The 21,843-nt window shown below is 44.4% G+C and overlaps 1 protein-coding gene across 4 annotated transcripts in view; it reads left to right on the top strand.

Moving 5' to 3' along the window:
- DAB1 (DAB adaptor protein 1) overlaps positions 1-21,843 on the top strand; it is a 911,155-nt gene that overhangs the window by 387,560 nt on the left and 501,752 nt on the right. For 3 of the 4 annotated variants that reach the window (XM_084852384.1, XM_084852385.1, XM_084852387.1), the window contains exon 3: positions 21,344-21,420. The exons of the other annotated variant lie outside the window; for it this stretch is intronic. The gene's annotated coding sequence lies outside the window, so the exon portion shown is untranslated. The remainder of the gene's footprint in view (positions 1-21,343; positions 21,421-21,843) is intronic. 4 annotated transcript variants of the gene reach the window in all.

Below are 21,843 nucleotides of genomic sequence, written 5' to 3' on the forward strand. Positions count from 1 at the left end.
GAGTCCAGAATCTCCGCGACCTCAAACTCCTCCTCCCCCTCCACCAGCACTGGCGGCAGGGGGGGAGCCGACTGAGCGATGAGAGTCGACAGAAACCAGGAGGGACAGCAAGGACCGATGAAAAACGGGATGGATCTTCATGGAGGGTGGGAGAGCCAGGCGAAAAGCAACAGGGGTAATCTGGGCCGTAATCTGGAAAGGCCCTGTGCAGCGAGGCATGAGCTTCCTTGCGGGCGAGTGAGAGGGGAGGTATTGGGTGGACAACCAAACCCAGTCCCCCGGTTGCAGAGATGGACCCGGCTGGCGCCGCCGGTCTGCAGAGGCCTTGTAGGCTGTCTTGGCTTGCTCGAGGGAGTCCCGTAAGAGGTGGTGTACCGCTCGCAACTCCTCTAAAAAGTCCTGGGCTGCCAGCACCGAAGAGGGAGCTAGGGTGGATGGGAAGGCCTTGGGGTGGTAACCAAAACTGGCAAAAAATTGAGTTTGGCGGGTGGAAGCATGGCAGGCATTGTTATGAGCAAATTCTGCGAGAGGCAGCAAGGAAAACCAGTCATCCTGCTGGTAATTTACATAACAGCGCAGATATTGCTCCAGAGTCACATTGGTGCGCTCGGTCTGACCGTCCATCTGTGGATGGTGGGCGGAGGAAAGACAGAGCATCACATGGAGCAACGCCAGCAGGTCCCTCCAGAAATGGGCAGTGAATTGGGCCCCCCTATCGGAAATGAGACCCTCGGGCCATCCGTGGAGGCGGAAAACATGCGCCACGAACAGCTCTGCCATCTCCCTGGCTGTGGGCAACCCAGAGCAGGGGATGAAATGGGCCATCTTAGAAAACAAATCCACCACCACCAGAATGGTGCGTGTGAGAGAGGCAAGTCAGTGATGAAGTCAAGGGAGAGCAGTTTCCAAGGTCCTGAGGGGGTAGGCAGGGGGTGAAGCAAGCCTGTGGGCTTGCCCAAGGGGGCCTTCGCCCACTGGCAGGTTGGGCAGGAGGTGACATAGGACTTGACGTCCTGACACACACGAGGCCACCAAAAATCCCTCGTTACTCCATGCAAGGTCTTGGTGATGCCAAAATGCCCAGCTGTGGGGGAGTCGTGGCACTGATGGAGGACCTTTTCGCAGAGGGGTCTAGAAGGCACGTAGACCCGGCCGGAATGGTAAAGCAGGCCACCTTGCAAAGAGAAGGGGGTAGAGTGGGCGGGGCAGAGGCTAGCCCCAATTCCTCCACCCTTGTGCGAACAAAAGCATCCTGAGCCTGTGCAGAGAGAAGGAGCTCCTCCCAAGAATGAGGTACCGCAGCTGCCGCCAGGCCTTGGGGGGGAAGCTGGTCAGCCTCCTTCTTGTCAAACACATCCCGAAAAGCTGCATACTTCTCTGGGAGGATGACGGTAGCTGAAGGACTGCCAGAAGCAGGCAATGAGGGGGGGAAAGGGTTAATGCCTGGGCCGGGACTGGCACTTCCTCCGTGAGGCAATGCTCCCGGCAGTAGGGAGACGCAAACTCCACTTGCTGAAGCCCCCAAGAAATCTGAGGGTTGTGCTTATAGAGCCAGGAAAAACCCAGCACGATTGGGTATAAGGGAACCTTGGCTAAGTGAAATTGAATCTGCTCAACGTGGGACTGGGTGCACAGAGTGAGCGGAACTGTAATACGGGTCACCTCACCCAAAGAGAGAGGACGCCCATCAATGGTCTGCACTGCCAAGGGGGCAGGACGGGGCAGGGTAGGAATCTTATGGAAGAGGGCAAAGGTCTTATCCATGAAACTAGTCGTAGCACCCGAGTCCACTAAAGCTAGGGCCTCCACCCCACCCCGCTGTGAGGAGCGGAGGTGAACATGCAACAGCAGATGGGAGTGGGGGTTGGGGTAGGCACCCACCTGGTGGGGAACTGACCCCCACACTGGAGGCCCCCAACAAGCTTGGGGGACAGTCTAGTCAGGCCTGGGGATGAGGAGGAGGAGGAGGGGGAAAGAGAGGAGGAGGAGGCAGTGGAGCTGTGGATCTAACTCAGCAGGTCTTGGCGAAATGCCCCAGGTTTCCACATCGGAAACATCGGCGCTCAGCTCGCTGGCGCTCAAGTTCCTCTGGTGGCAGTGAGGCTCGGGTAGCCCCCAGCTGCATCGGGGCCTCCTCCCCCCCCAGCGCCGGAGCGGGGGGTGGGGGAGGAGGCAGGAAACATGGGGGAATGGGAGGAGGGAAATCCCAGTCCCCGGCGCCCCGCCAGGTCTGCCGGCGCCCCTCCAGCCGACTATCTATCTGAAGGCAGGTCTGGATGAGCTCCTCCAAAGTAGGCGGGCTGGGCATGCACGCCAACTCATCTAAGATGATAATCATCTTGTCATTCAAACCATGAAAACTGAGCCATGAGCGCGGCATCATTCCACTGTAAATCCTGCATCAGCAAGCGAGCTGGAAACTGAGTCCTTGCCCTGCCGGAGGCGGCGAATCTCCCGAGAAGCCGTCTGCATGCGCAGGGGGTCCCTGAAAAAATGTGCCATGGCTGTCATGAAACCTTGATAGTCCCCGAGCAGGGGGTCATTAGCGAGCAGGAGTCCTGAAGCCCATTTAGCTGCCATGCCTGACAGTAGGTTAATGATGAAACCCACACGAACCTGTTCCGTCTGGAAATCCTCAGGTCTAAGACGCATGTACAGCTCTGATTGGGCCCTGAAAATCTGAAAAAGTCCTTTCTCACCAGAAAACATCTCTGGCAAAGCCACCGGGCACTTGCGGCGGGGGGGGATTGGAGGTGGAGGGGGCTGAAATGCCGCCTGTAGGTTCTGCATGCAGCCGTCAGTTGAGCCATCTGATCACGGAGCATCTGGTTCTCTTGCGCCAGAGCTTGCACCGCTGGGTTCCTGGCACCCTCCATAAGGCAATAGAAGAGAGATAGAGAGGAGAGAAAAAAAAGAGGAATGGGGACCAAGCTGTCAGGGGCTCCTTGGAGGCCTCTCTCAGTCTAATCCAGTAGCCAAGTCCAGACACAGACAAAGGAATTCCTTTCCAAGCTTTATTCTTCTTTTACAACTTAACAACTCTACAGGTAGCAACTAGATCTGAGCAGCAGAGTACCTATGCCCTAAGTTGGAACGGTTGGTCCCCGTTTGAAAGGCAATTACTGGCAGACCCCTGAACTTAAGGACTAGGGAGAGTCCCTCCCTTTTCCCTTGGATCCTCTGGGCGCAGCTGTTGTTTGCGCGCCAACCGGGCACTACGCCTCCTTTCTGCGCCCTCCATTTGGCGCCGCTCTCTGCATCGGCATCGCGCGTCCACCAAGTCTGCTATCCGCGCTCGGTCACTGCCTGGACTGCTATCTAATCTAGGAATGCTGGTGGGAGGAATCTCCGTCAGCTGTGGGCCCTGGGAAAGAGGAGCGCGCTCCTCTGCCAGTAGCGACTGCTCTTCCTCAGAATCAGAACCACTTGGGGATTCTATGGGCTCAGTGTCCACCCTGACAGAACCTGATCTTTCAGAGGGAGTGCAATCCCACCCACAGCAGGCAATGTGCCTATCTCCTGGACTCGGGAACCACTCACCTACAGGGCTTCCATCTTGTCAGGATTCAGCTTCAGTTTATTGGCATTACTGAGCATTAGTATTACTGAGTTTAGGCACTGATTCAGGGCTTGCACAGCTTCTCCTGATTCAGATGTCACAGGGAGATAGAGCTGTGTGTCGTCAGCATACTGATGGCACTTTGCTCCCAATCCCCTAATGACCACTCCCAGCGGCTTCATATAGGTGTTAAACAACATTGGGGACAAGATGGTACCCTGCAGCACCCCATAACTCAATTGCCAAGGTGTCAAGGAAAAGTCACCCAATGTTAATCTCTGAAATCGGCCCCGTAGGTAGGACTGCAACCACTGTACCACAGTGCCTCTGATACTCATCCCACGGAGGTGATCTAGGAGGATACCGTTGTCGATGGTATCAAAAGCCAATGAGAGATTGAGCAGAATTAACAGGGTTGCACTCCCCCTGTCTGTCCCTCTCTCGATAAAGGTCATCCATCAGGGTGACCAAGGCTGATTCAGTCTGATAACCAGATCAAAGCTCAGACTGAATGGGTCTAGAAAATCAGTATTCTCCAAGAGCACCTGCAGTTGCTTAAATTCAGGAGGAACTGAATTTAAGGTTGGGAAAAGCTCATAGTGGGACAAACCAAATTTAAGATGGGAAAACTGAGAAATTGTGAGAAACTGAAATTGACAGATTGATCCATCCCTAACTGCAGTTCACTAAAAGTGTACACTTTGGGCTGGTTCAGTTTTAATACCAAGGAGCCTTTAAACATCTTGGACTTGTGGGTTGCCTCCTCTCCCTCTTCTTCCTACCTTCATGTGCCATAATCCTCTCCCCACCTCTACTGCTTCCTGGTCTGAGTGTCATTTTATTTATTTTTTATTTATTGCATTTATTGCATTTCTATACCACCCCATAGCCGAAGCTCACTGGGCGGTTTACAGAAGTTAAAACATTACATACAATATAAAAGATTTAAAAGCCATTTACAAACAAGCACATAAAAGCACACAGACAATATACACAAACAACATATAACTAAAAAGAACATTGAACTATCAGTCATAACGAAAGACACATTCAGGACTGATTAAAACTCATCATGTGCTGTCAAATGCCTGGGAAAAGAGATAGGTCTTAACCTGGTGCCTAAAAGATAATAATGTTGGTGCCAGGTGGACCTCATCAGGGAGCTTGTTCCACAGATGGGGCGCAACCACTGAGAAGGCCCTCTCCCTCATTGCTGCCTTCTGAGCTTCCTTTGGAGGAGGCACTCCGAGGAGGGCCTTAGATGCTGAACGTAGTATATGGGTAGGTTTGTTTTGGGAGAGGCATGTCATCAGGTATTGTGGTCCCAAGCCATGTAGGGCTTTATAGGTTACAACCAGCATCTTGAATTGAGCTCAGAAGCATATAGGCAGCCTCTGCAAGCGGGCTAGAGACTAGAGTCGGTCGTATATGTTTGGACCTTCTGGTCCCTGTTAGCAATCTGCCCACTGCATTTTGCATGAGCTGCAGCTTCTGAACCATCTTCAAAGGTAGTCACACGTGGAGTGCATTGCAGTAACCTAACTTGGAGATTACCAGAGCATAGACAACCAGAGCAAGATTATTCCTGTCCAGATAGGGGCATAGCTGGGCCACCAACCAAAGTTGGTAGAAGGCACTCCATGCCACTGAGGCCACCTGAGCCTCAACTGACAAAGATGGTTCCAGGAGGACCCCCAAGCTATGGACCTGCTCCTTCAGGGGGAGTGCAGCCCCATCCAGAACATTTGATCCAGTAAACTATGGTTTGCACTTGCCCTGCAACCAGAATTGGAAACCAGGATCAAATCTTCAGAAGATGTTAGTACTGAGATAAGGAAAGCAATAAGAAGATATTTCTGTTCCTTCCTGCCCAAAGCTATTCTTATTAGTTCAGCTCAGATATTTCTGCCTTAGGTGCCAAACTAGACCATGAATAATAAATAAGATTTTTTATTATGTTTTGATTAATCATTTATATAGCACTCCTGATGTGTAAAGTGCTTTACAATATTTATTGCACTCTTCTGCCTGCAAAATGTCACCTTGCTCTTCTGTCAGAATTCCATTGTCAACAAAGTGACTACTTTTAACTTTAGAAGTGCCAATAATGTCAGTAATTTTTATGTTACACTGAGTATAAGGCTAAAGAGAAGCTTGCAAAACCCATGGTAAAATATCCTTGGATCATAGGCTAGAGAAAATAATACAATCCTATTTTCCAGAATGTTCTATACAATAAGGAAGTTGTTTTGAACCAAGAGACACACTGGAGAAGGCAATTTTGTTAGTGAAGGAATCCTCGCTGGTATAAACTGTCTATGAGTCTCAAACAGGAATGGAGTTCTGCTTAAGATACATGTACAGGACAATGTTATATGTGTCTACTCAGAAGTAAGTCCATTGAATTCAGTGGCATTTACTCCCAGGCAAGTGGGTATAGGATTGCAGACTTAAATTAGAAATGGTCAGTCCTGCTAAAAAAAAAAAAAAACGTAGTTCAAAATATTCATCATGATGATCCAGTACAATTTCAGCACTTTGAAGTCCTACAGATTTCAATGGCAAAGTCAAGCACCTACTTCCATCTTTCCCATTGACTTGGAAAGCTGGATCCAAAGTTGAATGAGAGGAAAGTTCTTCCCCACCCCCTCTTCCCCTGCAGCTCCCAAACAGCCTCATAGGAGACTCAGGGGACCCTCCTGCAGAGTGTGGGCTGTGGCATGGGGAACTATAGTGTGTATGTGTGGGGGTGGGGGTGGAATTGCCCAGCGTTTGGCAGAGGGAAGGGGAGGAGGGTTGGAAAAGATCTGCTGCATGAGAAGACATGCACAACTTTGGATCTAATCTATTTGAAATCAGTGAAACCTAAAAAAAAGTGTAACTTTGACTGGAGCATGTCCCTTGTGAGCGTCAAACCATTTTGTAAAAGAAAATATATTATTTCATTCAAATTATGTTGTTCTTTTCAAATAGCTCTAACTTCATTATTCTTCCCTTTCCTAAACTGGGATAGCTCCACTTGTCTTCTCCCATACACTTCATTTCCATGTTTGAGTTCTCTTTAAGCTTTCTGACATATTTCCTAGGTACTTCGGGAAATATTAATCAATCCAGAAGCTCCGTATTCTATCCCTTGGACAAAACCAGAAACAAGGGCTATGAACCTTTCTCTTGCAACTGTAAAACCACTGGCTTTGAGTCAATCACTCATTCTTTTCCTCCCTGGTGCATTCAGAAACTAGACTGTTTAAGTTTTCCATTACATTGTACAGTACATTTAAAGACAGTGGGAAAGGTAATTTCCAACGTGTTAACATTACACACAGTAATGCCTCTTTTGAAAGCGCTGATGGTGGAAAATACGAGCCGTTAGTTTGTTAATGAAAGTTGTACATTCCGCTTTCTTGTGATCCTAAGGGTTAATTCTTGTGGCCCTTATTTACCAAGGAGGTCACTGGGAATTCAGTAGACGGAGCATCTGTAGTGGTCTTTAGATTACTGTTGGGTATATTCATCAATCACAATATATATGTCTTGAAGGGCTTCCTACTGTAACTCCCTGTTAGAATACTCTTTTCCCAGAACAACTGTTCCTATCGCTAAGTGAAGATTTAGAATATAGTTTTTTTCAGAAAAGGCAGAGAAATCTCATTTTAATATGCAACGCATATCACTACACTAAAAATAATGTGATGCATTGTGTCATAAATACTGCTTTTGTTTGTTTAAGGTTCCTGTCTCACCAAACATGCTTTCACAGAGTCCTCATGGTGGGTAACAACATAACGTGTGACAATAATAAAAAGGAGATAAAAACAACAATATTGATTTTAAAATTGTACATATAAGTTGCAAATCAGCAACCCTTCTGTTCACCACCACTAGAAATGTCAGATAAATCCAAAATGGATTCAAATGACTCTGGATTTCTATGGATCCGATCCGTGGATTCCGCAGTGGACCAGCATTTTCCAAGTCACATGGATTCCACAGAGTTACAGACCTTAAAAAAACCAATGTTCCAGAACTGTACATAAATCTGGTCATACAAAAATATGAAAGTTACTGAAAAATATGCTGATATATGCACCTTTTGAAAGACAAACAACATTTTATGCATCTCTGATCTCCCTTTAGCTTCCGCTGCGTAGCATGCCTTTTTTGTGCGCTCTGCTCATTGATTCAATGCTGAACTAAGAAAAATATGTAAAATGTTATGAGCCAGTGAAAGTTAGATAAATTGTAGTAGACCTATTTCCATACTTCTCCAAAGAGGGGGACAATCCAATTCCATCAATGAGTGGATGATGGAATGAAAGACGCCTGAGTAAAGCACAACTGGGACAGGTTTTGAGCATGCATAAGTGCACTAAGTATCCCCCCCTCTCCCTCACGCACACACATATGAGCAAACATGACTAAAGTACTTAATGGATTTGCTAATAACAGTCTGCATTACTGGCAACGTAGCTCAAAAACTCTCAGTAACTTTTGTTTATTTATTATGCTTGTAAGCCACCGTTTTCTGAGGTGCTTAGAGCAACTGCCTCAGAACTGTGTGCAAATGTCCCATACTACAGTGGCTATGTATCCTCTTTTACAGAGGACAGTCCTTTATTTGAAGTGCTGTCCTGTCCAATTCTGGTTTAAAGATAAATAATCATAGGAGCAGTTGCCCCTGATCAGTTGACACCTGAACAGCAGACTGAAAAGTCAGGCCTACACATCACCTAGTAGGGATGTTAGAGAATTCCGCCATGGACTCCAGTGAGGCTGGATTCTTCAGAATCCGCCCCCCGCCCCGGAGTCCATGGCGGAATGGCACAGTCCCCCCCGCCACCCCGTGAAATTGTCCCGGGACGGACCCTACCTGGTGTTGGCCATCCGGTCCATCTGCTGCCCTGGTCTGCAGCCGCCATTTGCGTCCCTGCGCTAGCCGTGATAGACTACATAAGTATTTACGTAACCTATCATGGCAAAGAGCAGGGACACAAATGGCAGCTGCTACACCATTTGCGTCCCTGCGTTAGACGTGTTAGGCTACGTATATATTTACGTAGCCTAACATGAAAAAAGCAGGGACGCAGATGGCATAGCGGCCACCATTTGTGTCCCTGCTCTTTGCTGTGATAGGCTATGTAAATATATACATAGCCTATCATGGCTAATGCAGGGACACAAATGGCAGCTGCTAGGGCGGCCGCCATTTGCGGCCGCAGCCTGGCAGCAGCCAGAAGTCCGGCTGCGGGCAGGCCCGGCTGGCGGCTCCGCAGACTTGCCGCAGAGCAGAGCCAGCCGGGGAAGATTCCGGGGGGAGGGACTGATTGCCTCCCCCGCTCTGCGGATGCCCCAGACCAGAATGGGGTAAGTAATTCGTACATCCCTATCACCTAGTCACAGGCTTCTGTACTATGGTGAGATTTTCTGTATTTCTATTTAAATTATATGAATTATTTATTTCTAAATTTGTATCTATACATATACATTAGCATATGCAAATTCTATACAAATGTGTGTCCTCTTTTGTCTTTTTTTAATGATGCATTTTCTCTTTCTCGGTGATTTGTAAGTGGCCATCTAAGTCCCATGCAGGCAGGACCAGGCCTGCTTAGCTTCAGAAGTAGAGGTATATTCAGAACCTTCATAATGTGTGAGAACATACACACACACACACACACATACACACACAGAGAGAACACCAACCATTACACTTCATTGCTTCTGTATTTCTTTCATGTATGTGTGTTGCTAAAAAACAGGACCGACCTGAAGAGCAGATGAACATGTCACCTCCACTGCATCCACCCACTCTCCTTTGTTGCCATTGCCATAACTCCTGCTCCGTGTCCCCACCCCACCCCTGCTACACGTGCCCCTAATGTATCTTCCAGGCACCCTCCCTGCCGCATCTCCCACTAACCTCCTCGTTGCCCTGCCACCACTACCTCTGCTCTCTAGCATGTCAGCCATAGAGAATGGCCAGCACAGCTCTCCAGAGAGCAGGCCATGACCAAATGCCTCACTCTGTGGGGGTCTTTCCTCAGAGCCAGGCATTGTGGGAGGGGTGTCTCTGGAAACTGCCTGCAGTACGTGTTCTCAGAATTCTCAGAGCGAGCCAGAGGATGGATGGCTGCTCTGGAGAGCCCCACTACCAGCTCTCTCACTGTGGCCAGCATTTGCCACAGTGGGGGAGCAGGGCTGGCAGGGCTGTCTGAAGCACCTGCTATAGTGCTGCCAGGTGGGTGGCAGCTCCATCAGCTCTGCCCTCCTGCTGGGGAGAGATTCACCCCACCTCATGGGAAGGCTAGCCCTGCCAAAAAAAAAAAAATGAAGCCAAGACAAGGAAGTGCTATTTATTATCCTTTGGTTTCCAACTTGGAATATATGGTTAAGTATACTGTCCAGTCGTTTGAATCGATTATACCTTGCTTTGAATTGTCTTAAATGCATTTTCTCCATTGGGGTATTTTGGTTTCTTTGGTTTGTTTTTTTTAAAAATGTGGTTTTTATACCATTAAATCAGACAGAAGCCACTAGAGGTCTCTTTCTAAACAAAGATTGGAATCCCCTAGAAATAGAATTAGGAACAGAAAGCTTTAAGTCACTGAAATGTTATATTTTCATGAGCTGGGGGAGAGAGGAGAGCCAAATAAGTCCCATACCATTTAGTCATGGAATTTGACTTTCCTTCACTTTTCTCTCGAATACTTTCAGCAGTTTTTCAAATGTAATTATTAAAACTATTATCGTAAGGCAAGGGAAAGTAATGCTTGCCCCTCCTCCTTGGTCTAAATACTAATGTAGGGCAAGGTTTTAAATGAGGCTGAAGTAATGAATCTGTACAATCATTCCCCCCACCCCCGCCCCAGGAGTGAAGAGAAAAAAAGCAGAGTTCTTGATTGTTAAAGAATGCCATAACAAGCATTTATTATACTTTCTTCCTCCCACACCTTGTTAAGGAATTTGAACATTACCTGATTCTTGATTCATCCGAGTTAAATATGTGGATTTTCAGTGAACTGGTGTAAAAATTCCAGAGCTGTTAAAAAGTCATCATTATTGTCTTATTCATATTTCACTTCCCCCAATTTTCATTAAACTGGAAATATTATTACAGAAACATTAGTCTTTGAATAAGGAAGAGTTATTTACCATTTCATGTGATAATATAATTAAAGACAGCTAATGAAATTTGTGTTCTGAGCAGGTTTAAACAGAAAATAAAAGGAAATGAATTTTTTTTGTAACTCATATAATTGACCAGTGGAATGGTACCATAGGATGAGATGATGGACAACGTAGAAATGAGTCTTGCAGAAGGAATTGCAGCATGCCAAAAATTGGCAGTGGACAACACAAAATGTTATGTTCTATTACTTTGCTGCTATATGCTCCCTCTAAAACAGGAGTGTCTACATAAAGTTGATTTACTATATCTGGTTTCCTGAGCTGTTCTAAGTGGCCTGGGCCTAGGACATCCTTTTAGAACCAAGGATGGGGGAGAATTTCATTCAGTTTGCATTTCAGTAAGAACACTCCAACTTCGCCTTCCCAAATCAATATACAAACCAGAATGCAATTATCCGTTGGTACTTGCACTTCTCAACGTTACGCAAATTTGCAATGCACTTTTCCAAACCAAAAAGTGTGGGAAAAGTGCATATGTTAGGGAAAAGTGCATACAACCCTGCATACAACTTGTTATAACTATAATAGTTATTTATTCATTTATGCAGTTATTTAAAGGATACAAAAAAGAGTTCTGCAATTATTTTGCTTTCAGATCTCATGCTTCTCTCTGTCCATTTCTTTGTGAACTTTCAGGACTCTTACAGGGGGATGAGGTATATCACATGAGATCATCCCCTTCTACCAGTTTTGCACATTAATGCTAATGTCTGGGAAGTGTTATACACCTCAAAAGAGATACCAGACTGTGCAGAGTTTTCAAACAGCCTTCATCCATGCGGACCTTGCCAAACGTCCAAAATATCCCTACAATGTCCCCAGGGAGAAGCATGAGATTTAGCATCTTTGCCATGTTGATTGTGATTACAGAATAAGCATATCTTCACCCACCAAAAAAGGGAGAAAAACCTCTGTACAGGAATGCCTGGCTACCTGGAAGACTTCAGAAAAACACAGATTGCCCACCATGATAACCTGCCATCCATCTTGTTGGAAGGGGATGGACCATTGACCTAATGTAGCAAGCCTGGTTCTTATAGTCTCATTCAGCAAAAGCAAATCTGTAGCCCATTGGCTGTGATGTTCAGCTTGAGTGCCTGCGGATGTCTAGCATTCATAGATTTACTTTTCTTATGTAAGCATTACCCTAGCATGAAATATCTGTCTTTAAGCCAATGACCTGAGAAATGCCTTTTATTCCAGTTTAACTTCTCCTCCCCCTCCTCCACTACTGAATCAGTCTTAATTTTATTTATGTATCTCATCTCCCCAGAGACACAATGCACTAATTAACAGTGTCGCTTATTAAGTTCACATTATTTTCTCATCATAAATATGCACCCAATGAACCTGATGCTACAGATTGGGTTGTTGGATGGCCAACCTTTTTATTTTGTAATAAGACACACATGATAAGCGGTGCGTTCATGGGTGATTATGCCTCCAGAAGTGGTAGGAGACACAAGGTCAAAAGGCTGAGTGACTTTAACTACATGAGAAGAGCAGCATAATCCCTTCAAAATAGGTTGTCTGGCTTTTATGACTCTGCCGTATAGAGTCATAAAAGCCATAAAGTGTGTGTGAGAGTGTGTGTTTGCACGCGCGCATGAGGAGGAAAGTTGTCCAGCCTCTTGAATGGAAGCAGGATTTGCAGATGATGACAGATTATCCAAACTCATTCAGATTGAAGTGGGCAAGGTATGTTACAAGAATTGATTTATCTATTTAAAACATAGATATCCTATCATTCCACCTGTAAGGATCGCCAAGGCAACTAACAACAATATACAACATTTAAGCAAGATCAATCAGTTATTTTTTTAAAAAAATCAACAGTAAGCAATAAGCAATAAAACAACAAATAAGAAAGCTACAAGTAACTTCAGGAAAAGAGCAGACACATCAAACGATAGCCATTCACTCAATCAGCCTCAAGGTTCTCTGAAACAGTACCGTTGTAACTTGTCATCTGAATCTTAATAATAAGGGAGTCAAACAAACCTCAGAAAGGAAAGAGTTTCATAGCCTCAGCAGCATGTTGTTGAGAAGTCCCTATTTCATGTAATAGGTACCCACCACATGGCAGACATCTACATGAAGCAGGGCTTACAATGGTGACCTAAGTGAGAAGGTAGGTTCATTTGGAAGAAGGCAGTGCTTAAGATACCCTGACCTGTGACCAGCACTTTGAATTGGACTTAGAGCTATTAGAGCTTACAGGCATTGAAGTGGATAAAAAACAGCATACTCCAGTCGGTAACCTGGCAGCAGAATTCTGCATCACTTGTAGTACTGGAGCATTCTTCAAAGACAGCCCCACACAGAGTGTGTTACAGTGGCAGACTTACAGCGGTGCAAGCAAGGAAACTGAGCTGTGCCATGTACTAAAGGAAGTGTGTGTGTGTTTAAAGCTGACACAATGATGTCATTGGCATTCAGTCTAACTTGGGGTGGGGACTCTATCCATCAAATGTGTCAAACACAGAAGTTCAGGTTATAGCTATTGCTATGCTGGGAGTCCTTTATGTAGCAGCTGTCTTCCCTCGTGGATTAGGTCCCTCTTCTGCTACTGCAAATGGCAAAGAAAAGGTCTGCAAAGGCCTGAAGGAAATTACCCAACAATGTGGTAAGAGATTACACATGAATGGCTTGCCATGTGGTGACTGCTGCTACCTAAAGGGATTTAAGGTGGCCTCTGTGTGATGGTTGTATCATGCACCAGCTCTGTGTTAGGGTGGTCAGACTCCAGTTCTTGAGCCACATGCATCTTCAAGCAGTTTGAGTGGTGCTGTAGAAGGAAACCCTTTAATTTTCATCATGGGAATTGGGGTGTCTGTGCAGTAAGAGGGGAAAAAGCTGGATAAGAAATACAGTGACACAATAGGGGGAATTCCCAAGGTATAGCAGCCAAGGAAGAGAAATTTTCCTCAATATATTGTGTGCATTTTTTTTTTCTTATTTTTCATAATAATTCCCTGTCCACTATTTTGCATAATCTTAGTTTGGCTTTGCTAGTCATGGGGAATGGTGAAGAGTTATGAAGGCACAAATGCCTTACCACTTCTCTTTAGATTCCTCTTCGGGGATTTCTGGCAGCATTGCCTATACAACTTGAGGTGTATCTTGACAAGCTTAGGCACTAGAATCTTGCTTTTAAAAGAAAAGAAAAGCAGAGATTCTCAGGAAGCTAGATTATGTGCCCAGCACCGTCTGTGGACTCCTGCATAATTGTAGCATAAACCCAGCCCTGAGTACACCACTTTGGGAAGTGGAAAATGTCTATTGATAGGCCTCTATTGCTGTATGTATATAAATAAAAGATCACTTTCCATCTGGGTATACCCAAGCCTACTAACAATATAAAATAAAAAGAATCATAGATTTATAGAATCATAGAATAGTAGGGTTGGAATGGGCCTATAAGACCATCAAGTCCATCCAACCCCCTGCTCAATGCAGGAATCCAAGTCAGAGCATCCCTGACAAGTGGCTGTACAGCTTCACCTTGAATGCCTCCAATGTGGGAGACCCACCATCTGCCTAGGTAATTGGTTCTATTGTCGTATTGCTCTAACAGTCAGGGCGTTTTTCCTGATGTTCAGCCAGAATCTGGCTTCCTGTAACTTGAGCCCATTATTCCGTGTCCTTCACTCTGGGATGATCGAGAAGAGATCCTGGCCTTCCTCTCTGTGACAACCTTTCAAGTCCTTGAACTGCGCTATCCTATCTCCCCTCAGTCTTCTCTTCTCAAGACTAAAGATGCCCAGTTCTTTCAGTCTCTCATCATAGGGCTTTGTTTCCAGTCCTCTGATCATCTTCGTTGCCCTCCTCTGAACCCTGTGGAAGTGGCGCTGGACAACTGGAAAATATTTTTGACATTCAAGTTTTGTCATTCAATGTCTCAAAGGATTACAGAAATAATGTGTAACTTGCACATGTTACACCACACATACTGTGTGGTCGATCAGGAGAGGCATTCATAAGATCATTATTTTTATTTAAGGTTCATTGGAGTCTTTTAAGGAGTATTAGAATAATCACAACACTCTGTAGGAGAGGGGCAGCCAACATGGTATCAAAGTGGTGAACATAAAAAATACAATGGCATAAAAACAACAATAAATGTAACAATATATACAATACAAAGTAATCAGCAGTAAAACTGCAGTGTACTACAGCTGGTTGGCCACTGTGTGAACAGAATGCTGGACTAGATGGACCCTTGGTCTGATCCAGCATGAAGATCAATCAAACAACTGAAAAGCAATTTAAAAAATTAACAAGCTAAAAGCAGTGGTATATCCATTCTACAAACCTGTGAAAAGCCTGCATGATGTGTGGCAACCTTATAGGAAAGAACCTGAGTGATTCCTAAAGCAGCTTTCCCTAACTTGGTGCTCTCCATATGTGTTGGACTAGAAGTCCCATAATTCCCAGCCAGCATGGATAATGGCAATACTGGCTGGGGATTATGGAACTCATAGTCCAACACATCTGAGGACACCAAGTTTGGGAAGTCTGACGTAGAGCATTTGGCATCATTTCCACAGGTTATTTTTGAGAGAGGATAAAATCAGTAGAATTTTTGTCCCATCATTTTAGAAGATATTTTAGTGGCATGTGCTCCTCTAGTAATGTAAAGCCCAGTATTTGATAGTCCCCATCATTCTGTAATTGTGCCAGATAATTGGGGAAAAGCTTGTGCTGCAGTAACAAGTCTATTAAACTTTGGTGGGAAATATGTCAAGGTCAATGTAGAGTTAGTGAGTTGTAAAAGCAATTAATTTAGCACCAAGTTACTCAAGTTGCTTTCCAAATTTTGAAAACAAATGTATGACACAATATGCTCTTTTGAAATAATGTAGATTCTTTTTAATTGCAAAACCCAGCTTATGATTCATAAAAGTTTTCCTAAGTTAATGTTATTCTCCATAAAGTGAATATATGAGGTTTCTGCATCCCAAACCTTAAGGCTTTCTATGTAGATCTGTACCATTAAATAGAATTTCACCAGAGCTGCTATGCAAAAGGTCACAGCTTTGAATAGCAAAGGAAAATTGCGGAAATTGTTTTAATATATCTTTTCTCCCCTGAAATGCCTGCCACAACATGTTGGTTCCTAAAGAACCAACCATTTTATTCCTAAAGAATCATTTTATTCCTAAAGAATCATTCTTTTGCAAACACTATGTTTGCAAAAGAAAAAGTGAAGATAACCACTGCTGGGGTTGTTTTGTTCCTAGACACTTCTCTAGTGATGCAAACAAACAAACAAACAAACAAACCCTCAGATTACTCTGTATAGACATACAAAGAAGAGTTTTATGCTTCCCCTCCTAGCAAAGTTGAAAGTGCTAAATTTGAAAAGAAAATGGCTTGTTCGTAAGAGGGAATGCAGAGCAGCCCTTAAAATAAGGCTAAACAGAGAAGAACAGTTGAACAGTTGATCCTGCACCTAAATGCCACTTATTTGCTTGGCTTCTTTGCCTGAAAGGTGAGTCTCACACATACACGCACAAAAGGAAAATAGATAGAAGGGGAAAGGAAGGAGAAATTGCACGCTATAGAGGCTTGATCTAACTGTACCAAATGTCTGCCCATTTCAGATTAAAAGTAGTATTTGAGTGGTGGGTGGGAGAATTATTTTCCCAAGAACCTTAAATGTATGCTCCTTTTGCTACTGTTTCCTGCTTCAGCACCATCCCCCCCCCCATATTCAGGGCTTCTTTTTCCTTCCTAGAGTGACCCCAACCAATCAGTGATCATGGACTGAATGGCTGAGTTTGCACATGCTAAGCCATGGTATGGGTGATTGAATTCTGGGTTGTCATGTTGTGTGAACACAGCCATGTTAACAAACCATGAACAATCCAGAAAGAGAATCCATGATTTGGTTGTGAACTCTGGGTTGTTTAAACTATAGGTTGTTATTATGTGTGAACCCAGAACCATGGGTTGTTTTGCCACGCTACAGAGGCTGTGGGCAAGAGTGTTAAAAAAAGAAAGAAGCCCAGCTGCTTTACATACCACTACTACTGTGCCACAAAGGCATTTAGGATACAAAGAAGAAGGGAAACAAACAACCTAAGGACTGAGAAAACAAATAACAGATTATTCAGTTCTGAACTCATTCAGCCAAATGTGTAAAGAATCCCCCTTCAGATCATCAGTTTCAACATGGAGCGGAGTCAGCGGGGACAAGGATGTTGGGAGCTCATGTTCCCCATCCACACATTGTTTGAATACAAGGAAGAAAACAACTGAAGGGTGCTAATAATAAAAGTTCATAGGACTTTTTGTACTATATTCTATTAAGTGAAATCTTAAGGATGCAACAGAAGTTATCTGAGGGCCAAACTAAATGTTCTGAAGATATTTCAGAGCCAAACTAAATGTGTGATTGGCTTACTTACTTTAGTGTAAGCGTGCATAGCCCCAATTCAGATCAGGATCATGGTGATTCAGGAGGGGGAGATTTAAGCTTCTCCTGTTTTTGTCCCAAAATTCAGTCCCCCCTGGAAGGGGTTAAAACAAAATCTTCATAATATTTTTTTCTTTTTTTAACTCCCCTCCCCCCCCCCGCCCATTATGAAGGTGGAATTTCAGGATGAAAATGGGAGGGTGGAGCTTAAATCCCCCCTCCTGAACCACCATGGTCCAATCTGAATTAGGGCCATGCACACTTACACTAAAGTCAATAAGCCAATCATGTATAGTTCTGATATACATGATTAGCATTCAGTTTGCCCCTGATGGGATACTATCCACAGCATTTCCTAACTGCAGTTCTCAGCTGCCTCATTTGTAAGAATGGAACGATTGATAAACTACTTCACGTGATCCAAAAAACTTGAAAAAGTCATATGGCCCGGAAATATACTGGTGAGCAAGCCCAAGCCCATGGCTAGGGAACAGTCCATCATCATCGTCGTCATCATCTACATTTCTATACCGCCCCATGGCCGAAGGTCCCTGGGTAGTTTACAGAAGTTAAAACATTAAAATACAATATGCAAAGTTTTAAAGCCAGTTACATAAAAGTACACAGACAATATACACACAGTTGCATAACAGTACACAGTTGCATAAAAGTACACCGACAATATATGTTATATATACACATAACTAAATGTTATATGTTATGTGTATATATACACATAACTAAAAACAACTTTGAACAGTGAGTCATGACCAAAGACACATTCAGGACTGATTAAAACTCATCACGTGCTGCCAAATGCCTGGAAAAGGAGATAGGTCTTAACTTGGCACCGAAAAGGTAACAATATTGGTACAAGGTAGACCTCATCAGGGAGCTCGTTCCACAGATGGGGGGCCACCACTGAGAAGGCCCTCTTCCTTAATGCCACCTTCCGAGCTTCCCACAGAAGAGGCACTCGGAGGATGACCTTAAATGCTGAATGTAGCGTATGGGTAGGTTCATTTTGGGAGAGGTGTGCTGTCAGGTATTGCAGTCCCAAGCCATGTAGGACTGTATAGGTTAAAAACAGCACCTTGAATTGAGGTCGTAAGCATACAGGCAGCCAGTGCAAGTGGGCCAGAGTTGGTCTTATATGTTTGGACTTTCTAGTCCCAGTTATCAATCTGGCTGCTGCATTTTGCACAAATTGCAGCTTCTGAACTGTCCTCCAAGGCAGCCCCACACAGAATGCATTGCAGTAATCTAACTTGGAGGTTACCAGAGCATAGACACCTGAAGCCAGGTCATCCTTGTCCAGGTAAGGGTGTAGCTGGGCCACCAACTGAAGTTGGTAGAAGGCACTCCATGCCACTGACGCCACCTGAGCCTCAAGTGACAAAGATGGTTCCAAGAGGACCCCTAAGCTATGGACCTGCTCCTTTAGGGGGAGTGCAACACTATCCATAATAGCTTGAACACCCTCCATCCAGTCAGCAGAACCACCCACCAACAGCATCTCAGTCTTGTCTGGATTGAGCTTTAGTTTATTAGACCTCATTCAGTCCATTGTTGGAGCCAGGCACTGATTCAGCACATCAGTGCTGATTCAGCACAGCCTCCCCTGAAGAAGATGGAAAGGAGAAATAGAGCTGCATGTCATCAGTATACTGATGACAGTGCACTCCAAAACTCTGGATGACCACACTCAATGGTTTCATGTAGATGTTGAACAGCATGGGGGACAAAACTGACCCCTGTGGAACCCCATATCAGACAATCCATGGGGCTGAGCAATGTTCCCCAACCACTGCATTCTGGAGCCATCCATCCAAGTAGGAGCAAAACCATTGCAATACGGTGCCTCCCATTCCCAACTCTGAGAGCTGTCCCAGAAGGATACCATGGTCGATGATATCGAAAGCTGCTGGATACCATGGTTGATATTGAAAGTCTAGAAGTGCAAGTAGCTTTCTTATGCCTAGTTCTCACTGTGGTGATAAATCTGTGTCTGGACTGTACTAGTGGAGAATACTAGGGAACACTCTGAATAATGTATGATCCTTAGGATTGCATTGCACTTAATAGGATGGAGCAGCAATAGATCGTAGGTGAGGCCTCAGATGATTGAAGCTACTCTCCACACAAAAATAATAATTAAAATTACTTTCCACACTCAAAATCAGATGTAACGGTGAATGGCTCTAGCAAGCATAGCCTATTTGTATGTGCATGATTTTTTTTCCTGTGGCAGAACATCCAGTCATGTGACCGTCAGCCTGGGCCAGATCTACACCTCATGTCAACTCAATGCGACCCTATCATGGTGACACTATATCTTCCTTGTAGCACAGACAATTACATCAGTTGTGGTACTTTGGATAATACAGAATAAAAAAGTGGGAAATAACACTGGAAAAGCAGTATGCAGAATATGTAATGTGCCCCAATGGTTATCTCTGCACTTCAGTACTAATAAAAAGCACTAGTGTGTAGATTAGCCCTGGTCTCTGAAGTGGCACAGCCAGACACAAGTATATGGCCTCAATGAGAACTAGGCCTTAGGCACAGCGACTTTGTACATCATGACGTTCCTGCCATTCTCATTAGGTTTAAGGCAACATTGGGGAACCTGTGGACCTCCAGATTTATTTATTATTTTGCAGTTTTTTAAATTATTATTTTCACAAATCACAAGAAAAAAAGAGAGGCACTTATAACATTTCAAACATAAAATAAGGACTCTTAGAATTCCAGTACATTAAGAAGAATGACCAATTCTGAATAAACTTGTTTACAGAAACTCGTTCTTTATAACTTGTTAAATAAGTCAACTTTATCATGTAAACCATGACCCAGACCTTCTTCATTAGATGGAATCTTAGTCTTCCAGAAAGCAGCAATCAGTATTTTATTAACTGTTAAAAGGTTAACAATAAGTTCCAAATCACAAGTTAAATTTAAGTCTTGGAGGGAGCAATCTTATGGCTGCTAGACAGTGGCTAGACGGCCATAGGATATCTGGTTTTCTGGGACCCAACCTTGGAGCCCGCACTTCGTGGTCTGTTCCCAGAGAACCAACCTCCCCCCATTTCCACGCTGCTTCTGAACAGCCTTGTGCTCCACGCTCGCAAAGGGGCATTCCTGGAGGGTGTTCCGGGCCAGGAAGGCTGGAAATGCCTGTACGACACATCCAATTTGCCACACAGCAGCCTCCTCCCCTGCTCTGCCCTCCTGCGGCTAGACAGCCGCAATCAGCTGTCTAGCCGAAAATGCAGGGTAGGAGGAGCACAGAGGGAATGATTCCCTCTGTGCTTTCCTTGCCCTGCATTGGATAGGTGGTCGCCTCCGAGTTCAGAGGTGCCTATCTGAATAGGATTGTGCCCTAAGATAGCCAAGTAAAACACACAATCGGTCCATCGGTATTATATATCCCATCATTTCATAAATACTTTGCAAAACCATTTCCCAATATTTTCTTATATTTGGACAAGATGAAAATACATAAATAAAGTCAGTTTTCATCCCCTCAGATCTCCAGCACTTCTCTGAACAATTCTTATATATTTTGTTTAATTTATATGGAGTGAAGTACCACTGAAACATAACCTTAATATAGTTCTTTTTTAATGAAGTTGCCATTAGCAGCTTAGGAATGTTCCTCCAGATCCACTCCCATTGTTCTAATTTAATGGATCTCCATAGGATGGACCTCCAGATGTTGTTGGGTTTCAACTCCCATTAGCCCCACCCAGCCCATCTGAGATGATGGAGGTTGTGTTCTAGGAGGCCCACAGCTCCTGTTGTAAAGTATATTTTAACCAGTATATTAGACCACTTAAAATGTATATGAAAAAGAATTGTACGACTGAGAAGCAATTAGCATGATTATGTGACAGCTACACCTGTCACAATTTGATTGTATAAATTGCCACAGATCAGTGTCACAAATATAGCTTTCTTTTCATGTTGAATGGAGGTTAGCTTATCAGTAATAAACTGATAACTATGATTTCCTAGTAGCTGCGTGAATTGCCTTTAACCAGCTGAGTTTTCCCACTGTTTCTTTCATGTTATATTCCTGTGTGAATCTGCTTAATAAAGCTCAGAGAACTAAACTTATGAAAGATATATTTGTAAATGCAGTTCTCTGATTGGTATTTATTTTTTAAAAACAGTGACCAAGACTTGGTGACTGCAAGGAGGATCTAGGCTTCATGACCAGAAAGAGATTTGCTTTTCCTGAAGTACTCAGGTAATTTGATGATGACTTTATTGACCGAGAGAGCTGTGTTTAACTATCTAACAACTCCTAATACCAGCAGACAACCTAAGGAGTATTTGACGTTAACACAGCCCTGGAAGATTGTAAAGGCTTTCTGAATGTTTTCAACTATAGACAATGATTTAGTATGATTTTTTCTCCAGTTCAGGCAAAAAGAAACGTATTAGTTTATCCAGAGGCCTATTTGACTGACATCTCTCATCTGATGATAGCTTAGTTACATGGAACTATCACAAAGCCATTGTCATAAAAAAGTAGGGGTGTATGAAACCCCGCTTACCTGGCTCCGCCGGGTTCGGCTGCAGGGGAGAGGCGCTCCGTGCCTCCCCCCGGAATCCTGGCCGGCCGGCTCCGCTCCGCAGCCAAGCTGCGGAGCCGCTGGCCAGCTCTGGC

The sequence above is a fragment of the Heloderma suspectum genome, chromosome 4 (genome assembly GCF_057233095.1).
Source record: "Heloderma suspectum isolate Gila_16-S chromosome 4, 16-S_ref, whole genome shotgun sequence".
Taxonomy (NCBI): Eukaryota; Metazoa; Chordata; class Lepidosauria; order Squamata; family Helodermatidae; genus Heloderma; species Heloderma suspectum.